Raw genomic sequence first — 8,794 nt, forward strand, 5'->3', positions numbered from 1 at the left:
TCAGGGTGGGGGTCCCCACTGGGGTGCCTGGCCAGTCTGGGTGAGGGGCTGAGGGCCGTTTTCAGGCTGGCGTGTGACTGAAGCTCCCAACCTGTCCTTTTTTTCTTTTTTTTTTTTTTATTCTGGGCAAGCTTTAGCTCTGAGGCTTGGCTCCAGCTCTGAGGCCTCGGCTGCTGAAAGCAGGTTTCTGGCCTTTGTTTACCTTCTGTATTTGAAACAATGTTGCGGTCCTGCTGGCTGAAGCCTGGCTGACTGAAAGCAGTTTTCTGTGTTTTTGTTTAGCTTCTATATTTGTTACAATGTTTCTTAGAGAGCAGCTGAGAGGCTGGCAAGGCAGGCTGGGAACCTGGCTTCCTCTGTCACTGGAGCAAGCAAGCCTCCCTGTTTGCGTCAGCTGCCTGGCTGCCGGCCGCCATCTTGGCTGGCAGTTAATTTGCATATATCAGTGATTAGCCAATGGGAAGGGTAGCAGAGGTATGGCTAATTACCATGTTTCTCTTTTATTAGATAGGATATTTTGTAAACTACACTGTAAATTGACAAGCAGAGGCAAGAAAGTTCCTATTCCATATGAAAAGAATGAGATAATTCTAGATAAATTTAGAGGGGTTTTTTTGTTTTTGTTTTTTAAAAAGGAATCTGGATAAAGTCTATTTTCAACATTTCATCATATACACAGCCTGTGTACCACTGTGGGAAGACTGTCAAAAGACAACATTTTTTTTTCACTCTACTGTCAAAATACGAATGCAATTAAGCAAGGCAAACACCAGTTAAACTATGTTGCTTGTTATTTTAGTTCAGTTTACATTATTTTGTAATTCTCAGTTTACAACGTAACTTTTAAGCTTTTGACTTAAATGCTTTTGATAATATATAAAGTTGTTTTTAAAATATAAGACTATTGTAGCCATTACCCAAAATATAATGAAGATTTATAGGTTTAAAAGTTTTTGAATATTTCTTGATGTTACCAAGATTTTAATTGACATGAAATTGAAGGTTAGATCAAATGAATAGACTGGACCTATCAGAGTACATACAAGACCATATTCAAGAACCAAACTATTTTAGTATCCTCTTCATTACATAGTAAAAAAAAGAAAAAAAAAACTGGGAGAGAAACACCAGACCTGAGGTTTGAGCAGGGTTTCTCAAGCTTAACACTATTGGCATTTTGCACTGTACAATTCTTTGTTTGGGGGGGGGGGCTATCCTGTATATTATGGGATGTTTGGCAGCATTTCTAGCCTCTGTCTACTGGTTTTCAGGAACACCCACCCCCTACCTGTGACAAACAAAAATATATTTAGGCATTGTCAAATGCCCCAAGTTAAAAACTACTTGATTAAAATATGAAACATTTATTTTTGCTGGTGAGGAAGTCACATTTCCATACAGAAAAAAAAAATTAGGAAGTAGGAGGAACCTTTTTTCCCCTTTTTATTGAATTTATTGATGTGACACTGGTTAACAAAATTATCCAGGTTTCAGATACACAATTCTACAACACATCATCTGTTCACTGTATTGTACATCCACCTCCACAAGTCAAGTCTCCAACTATCACCATTTATTCCCCCTATACCCTCTTCTACCTCCCACCTCCCCAAACCCCAGGAGTCACTACACTGTTGTCCATGTTTATGAGTTTTTTTTTCTTTTTTGCTCAATCCCTCCACATCTCCCATTCACCCCCCACAACACACACACACACACAGCTGTCAGCCTGCTCTTTACCAGTCTGTCTCTATTTTTCTTGTTAGTTCACTATGTTCATTAGATTCCACATTTGAGTGAAATTATATGGTACTTGTGTTTCTCTGACTGGCTTATTTCACTTAGCATAATGCACTCCAGGTCCATCCATGCTGTCACAAAGGGTAAGATTTCCTTCTTTTTAATGGCTGAATACTATTCTATTGTGTAAATATATCACCACATCTTTATCCAATCATCTGCTTCCAAATCTTGCCTATTGTAAATAATGCTGCAGTGAACATGGGGGTGCATATATTCTTTCAAATAAGTGTTTTGGGTTTCTTCAGATAAATTCCCAGAAGTGGAATCTCTGGGTCATAGTCAGTTTCATTTTTAATTTTTTGAGGTAACTTCATACTGCTTCCAACAGTGGCTGCACCAATCTGCATTCCCACCAGCAGTGCATGATGGTTCCCTTTTCTCCACATCCTCGCCAGCACTTGTTGCTTTATTGATGGCAGCCATTCTGACAGGTATGAGGTGGTATCTCATTGTGGTTTGAATTTTCATCTCTAATGATTAGTGATGTTGAGCATCTTTTCATATGTCTATTGGCCATCTCTATTTCCTCTTTGGAAAAGTGCCTATTCAGGTCCTTTGCCCGTTCTTTAATTAAATTGTTGTTGTTTTTGGTGTTGAGTTTTATGATTCTTTATAAATTTTGGATATTAGCCCCTTATTAGATGTATTGGCAAATATGTTCTCCTATTCAGTAGGTTGTCTTTTCACTTTGTTGATGGTGTACTTTGCTGTGCAAAATTTTTTAGTTTGATGTAATCCCATGTGTTTATTTTTTCTTTTGTTTCCCTTGCCCTTGGAGACATATCAGAAAAAAAAATATTGCTACTAGAAATATCTGAGATTTTACTGCCTATGTTTTCTTCTAGAATTTTTGTGGGTTTTAGTATAACATTTAAATCTTTAATACATTTTGAGTTTATTCTTGTGTATGGTGTAATAAAGTGGTCTGATTTATTTTTTCGCATGTATCTGTCCAATATTCCTCACACTATTTATTGAATAGGCGATCTTTACTCAGTTGTATGTTTTTGCCTTATTTGCAAAATATTAATTGATTATAAAGGCATGAATTTATTTCTTGGCTCCCTATTCTGTTCCATGGATATATATGCCTGTTTGTATGCCAGTACCATGCTGTTTTGATTACTATGGCTTTGCAGTTATAGTTTGATATGAAGTAGCATGATTCCTCAAACTTTGCTCTTCTTTCCCAAGATTACTATGGCTATTTGGGGTCTTTTGTAGTTCTATATAAATGTTTGGAATACTTGGTCTAGTTCTGTGAAATATGCCACTGGTGTCTTGATAAGAATTGCATTGAATCGGTAGTTTTGTATAGTATAGATATTTTAATGATGTTAATTCTTCCTATCCATGAACATAGTATATGCTTCTACTTATTTTTATTTTTTTAAATTTCTTTCTTCAGTATCTTATAATTTTCTGAATACAGGTATTTTACATCCTCGGTTAAATTTATTTCTATGTATTTTATTCTTTTGAAGCAATTGTGAATGGGAATGTTTTCTTAGTGTCTCTTTCTGGTAGTTCATGATTACTCTATAAAAATGAAACTGATTTCTGATTATTTCTTTTTATCCTGCTACTTTCCTGAATTAATTTATTAGTACTTGTAGTGGCCAGGTATCTCAGTTGGTTAGAATGTTGTCCTGTTATACTAAGGAGGAAATTTCAATTGAGGTGGAAAACCAAGTGAAATATCAATATGTTATTTCACTCTGTTTCCCAATTAAAGCAGCCTTAATGTGAATCCGGAAGAAAATGTACCTCAACATTCTTACCAAAAATCAAGTAAATTTCAGTTCCTTTTTTAAAATGAGAAGTTACCTAGCACCAGATTAATTTGTGCCACTCTGTGTGATCTCTGGCTGATATTTACTGTCATGAAGTTCCTTATCCACCCCATTCTATTTCCCTTATAAGAAAATTATACCTGCACTAGATACCCAATGCATGAAATTCGTGCAAGAGGCTCAGCCCGTGCAGACCTGGCTTTGTCCGGAAGGTAGTCAGGAAGGTCGTTTGGCTGTCTGGTCTAATTAGCATAATATGCTTTTATTATTATAGATTTTCATCTGAGTTTTCCAGTGGGTTTTCTTTAATTGGTTGAAGTCTTTTCTGTAACTCTTCTGTACTTTCACCTAGGTTGCCTATCAAAATGTCATCCATCATAATCTTGCGGTCTTCACTCAGGTTATTTACAAAACAATAGATACCTTCTTTCTGAACCAATTCGTCCATCTGACTTCCACACTGGGACACAGATTCATCTCCTTGATCACCAGAATCTGAGCTTTCCATCTTGATTAACAAATGGAAAATTATCTGACTTTTATAAAATGGCTTTGAAATACAAACAAATATTTTCTGCTTCAGTGTCAGGGCACACCTCAGTCAGACCCACCTTGCTTATGTTTCTCTCGCCTCTCCTGCCATGGCAGTTCTGCAGCTTCTGGTGAGTCCATTGTTGAAACCCACCTTTATACCAAGCATGCCAGTCATTGTTGCCTAGGCAACCATGATCTTCTCCATGGGTAACAAATAGCGACCACATTCAGGTTAGGTTTCAATTTATTCCAAACCAGCAACTATTGAAGAGGGCTTCTCGTATACCAAGCACAGTCCTTTATCTCCTTTAACCCACATGAGCTTATTCTCAGGCTTTCAGGAAGCTTTTTCAGGCTCTTATATGCTCTAGTTATTTGTATGTTAAATTACAGAACCCAAATGCAGCTAGTTACATTACATATGACTGCCTTCTTCAATATGCCATGCCAAAGTCATAGTTAAATGCAACAATTCTCATTTTCAGGTGCCCAGGTACCTCTGTCTTTTCTCCTAATAATTCCTTAAATCATAGAGACTCACTAAGGAAGCCCACAATTTTTAGTAATTTACTTGGACCATAGCTAAATCTGCTTAACTGAGTCCTCTCCATTTTTTAACTCTTAGTGGCCTCATATTTTATTATATAATCTATCAGGCTCCTGTTTTAAAAAATAAATTAAATAAATACATTAAAATTTTGGCAGATTTTCTCTCACCTAGAGAATCCCTTTTGGCAGGGGTGGGGAACCGTTTTTCTGTCAAGGGCCATCTGGATATTTATAACATCATTCTTGGACCATACAAAATTACCAACTTAAAAATTAGCCTACTATATTTGGTCAAACATTTAATTAACTCACCCCTAATGCCTTGGTAGGGTCAAATCAAATGATTTTACAGGCCTTATAGGCCCACGGACTGGGTGTTCTCACCCCTGCCTTAAGGAATTCTCCATAAATGCATTGCATTTCATTTTTGTTTTCCTTTCTCATAAGTATTATAAATATCAATTAAACAAAGCTAGCCAGAACATCACAGTCACTTTTTAAACAGATCCATAATAGTTATGTTGCCTATTGTAATGAGTGTTAACTTTGCTGATTTTGTTCCAGGTATGTTAGTGCAGCCAAGAGGGCTTGGTAAAAATAATGCTCATTTGCAATACTATCTCAAGGACACCTCTGAGAGTTTCTGGACTCATTAATGTTAACAATATAACTTAACACACGCTTAGAAATCCTTCATTTAAGTTATTCATGATAATATTTGCCTGCTAAATTTGAGACATTATTCCATTTCACTTATTTAGTACATTGAGCATAAATTGAGTCAGTTACTGCCCTAGCCAGTACAGATATGTTAACTGTTGCAGCAGTCTGTACTCCCAAGTGATTCACACTCCAGGTGAGAGAAACATCACATAGAAAATATCAAAATAAAATATATTAATGCTGTAATAGATTTATATATGTAGCATTGTGTAAGTGTGAGGACGGTGTGATGATTATTTAATAGGATTTGGAAAATGTCTCACAGAGGTATTGTATTGATTCTTTAACTATTATTATGAGTTTCCACAGATGGAAACTGGCAGTTGGGTAAGTGTTGGTAAAGAGAGACTATGTCAGGCAGAAGGAATATACTTAAAAGTGTTTGGTTTGTTTGGGCAACTGTGGCCAGAATTTTGAGGTTGGGTGAAAATGTTGTGAAATTAATTGCAGAAGGAATAAGGGACACAAAGTATAAATTGACCTTTGTTTTTTGTGTGTGAGTGTGTGTGTGTGTGTGTGTGTGTGTGTGTGTGTGTGTGTGAAATAGAACACTGCTGAAAAAAATTTGTATTATTTTTAAATCCTCACCCAGAGATATGTTTAAAAAGAGGGAGGGAGGGAGAGAGAGAGAGAGAGAGAGAGATTGGTTGTCCTCCCATACTTGCCCTGACCAGGGATTGGACCTGAAACCTAGGTATGTGCCCTAACCAGGAATCGAACCTGCAACCTCTTGGTACATGGACAATACTCCAACCAATTGAGTCACACAGGCAGGACAAAATGTTTGTTATTTTTTTAGAATAAGCAGTGGATTTTGTTTTTAGCTGCTTAGCATCAACCTAATATACTTATAATGATAACAACCTGATTTTCCTGGGGGAAAACCTATTCTCTAACCTTAGTTCAGTTGGTTTAAGTTTAACTGAATTCACTGTCATTGATTGGCTTAAGGAAAGGACATATGATGCATCTATGTCCAATTAACATATCTGAAATTGCTGGTTATGGTAATTGTTTTAAGCATGGATATGTGACCAAACATGCATTTATGAGTTAAATTTGAGTTTATCTAAAACTAAAGAAAATGAGAAATTATTTTCCACTGTGGTTGCTAAGCTGGTAGGATATAAACCTAAAGATGCTCATGGCTATTTTGTGTTCATGAACATGAAGAAAATCAACATAAAGAGACAGAGGAAAACAAAGATGGTGAAAGAGCCATATACCCAAGAAAAAAATTGATAAATATGTGAAGTTATTTGTGTCATAGGATTTTTAGATCTATAAACCAGTGTGTTTTATTTTTTTGAATTTAAGCTTGTGAAGGATTTCTGTCACTTACCATGGAAGGATCCTTATAATTGCAACAGGAAAGTAATATGATCAGCAATCTAATCAGATGTCAAAAAAGTAATTCGTAATAAATTTTCCATGTAGGACTCATTGGCTATTGTCCAGTCTATAAAATTAACATGTTTATATAACTTAAGTTTACTTGAGTTTAGTCTTTTATGAAAAAAGTAAGAAAACAGATTTTTCTGTCATTTATTTTTTAACTAAGTATTAGGCACCAAACTTGTGTATAATTGAATTGAAAGAAATGAAGAATCACTTCCATTTGATTATGAATTAAATGTGATTGTTTCCTATTTCTCTTTACTATGAGGTCCTTTCAAAATAACTTTACTTTTGTATGTGTTACATATATTTACTATTCATTATATTCTGATACCTTAGCCCAATAATACTCATTTAATTCTCAGATGAAGAGAAAATATCCTGAAGTAAAGTACCACTGAACATTTGTTTTACATTAAGAAACAAAATGGTCCTGGTGGGAAGTAAAATGTCTTTCACTGTTACCTTAATAAAGAGGGAGATAATGTAACCCATTAGCTCCCTGGTGAGATTATTAGGATAAGTTTAACAGTCTTCATGAGTGTGAGTAGGTGTGTGTGCACAAGCGCATATATGTGTGGTGCGTTTAAAAAGTTTAAACAGATATTTGGTTAGCTTAGTAACCATTGGCTTAAGAGTAGTTTCTAAATACTAGTAAGAGGTCAATTGCACTTAAGTTTTTAAATTTCCTGTGCAATGTGAATGTATGTACTTCATTTCAAACATCTAATTCCTACAACATTATAGTTATTGTCTACTTTAAAGGCTTTAGAAATATTTTTCCCAAACATCACAATTGATGCTCCCAAACATCATTTCAATTCAATGTATTTAAATACAATATACTGTGGGAATTCAGTATATAAGAAAGATGATTGTATTGAGAATTTAGAGATCCAGGTTGAAGTCTAATCATTTGTCCACTGTGTGTCCAATCATTTAATCTCTCTAGACTATTTTTTAAAACTCAGAATGTTGAATCTCTTTTTTTTAAAAAAGTTTGATTTAGTCAGTTGCTCCGACAAAGAGAATTGGGCAGTGGAAATAAAAAATAGTGCCTGAACCAGTATGGGGGATTGGCAGTCATGAAGTAAATAGAAAAAGGTTGAGTGGGGCTAAAGTACCAGCAATGCTGAGCTAAAAGAGAAGCACAGGAATCAGAGTAGGTACAAATTCCAAAGTGAGGGTAGGGATCACTGTCTCTCAAAACACCAATTCAAAACCAATAAGTTGAAATGGAGTATTGAGCAATAGCAGGCAATTCAAGAAGATTCAGAGCAGAGCTAGTGTAAGGTCATGACAAGTGTGGGAATCAGAGCTGTGTAGTAGTAGCAGATGTATGTGACTTTGATTTTAGCTTAGGTTGCTATTCAGTTGTCTTGATGTTTTTATTCATAAAATATCTGAGACAGATGACCTCAATATCTTTTGTTTCAAATTTTTATTAATGAGAATATCATCACAACAATTTTAGTTTTTAAAACTCCAGGAAAATTGTTTTAATTAAGTTTCAGAAAGTGGTTACAGTATAGTATAAGCAAAAAGATACAGTATGTTATTGGTACTTACAAAGGTAAAAATAATTTGCTTCTTAACATTTTATATAGTTAAATTCATAGGTGATCAGCTTTACCACTTTGGGGATAAGAGGAAAAAATAAAGGTGTCTTTATCATCTACTAAATGTGCTTACTGTATGCTCTGTTACATATATGCAAGGCATGAGTGACAGGAAGTGCAATTGTCAGAATTTTAAATAAACTTGATAGCTATTTGTTTCTTCACAGCATATAACCCTCACATAAGGGCAATCAGGGTAAAACATGAGATTTCCAAGCATTCAGCACTATGAAACACCATTTAAACAGTTAGCCACCATTACTCAATTGCTATACTACTATGTCTAGTGCACAAAAGTACATAAGAGGTTACAGCTGTGTTGATAAATAATCCCTTAAAAATAAATTATTTTCATCTGAAATGTTTTTTTTAGAA

At 35.2% G+C, this 8,794-nt stretch overlaps 1 pseudogene; it reads right to left on the bottom strand.

The window, feature by feature from the left end:
- The window catches only part of LOC102242358, an 8,134-nt pseudogene extending 4,030 nt beyond the window's left edge, over positions 1 to 4,104 (bottom strand).
- Between the last annotated feature and the right edge of the window lie 4,690 nt (positions 4,105 to 8,794).

This window comes from Myotis brandtii, unplaced genomic scaffold, assembly GCF_000412655.1.
Source record: "Myotis brandtii unplaced genomic scaffold, ASM41265v1 scaffold290, whole genome shotgun sequence".
NCBI lineage: Eukaryota > Metazoa > Chordata > Mammalia > Chiroptera > Vespertilionidae > Myotis > Myotis brandtii.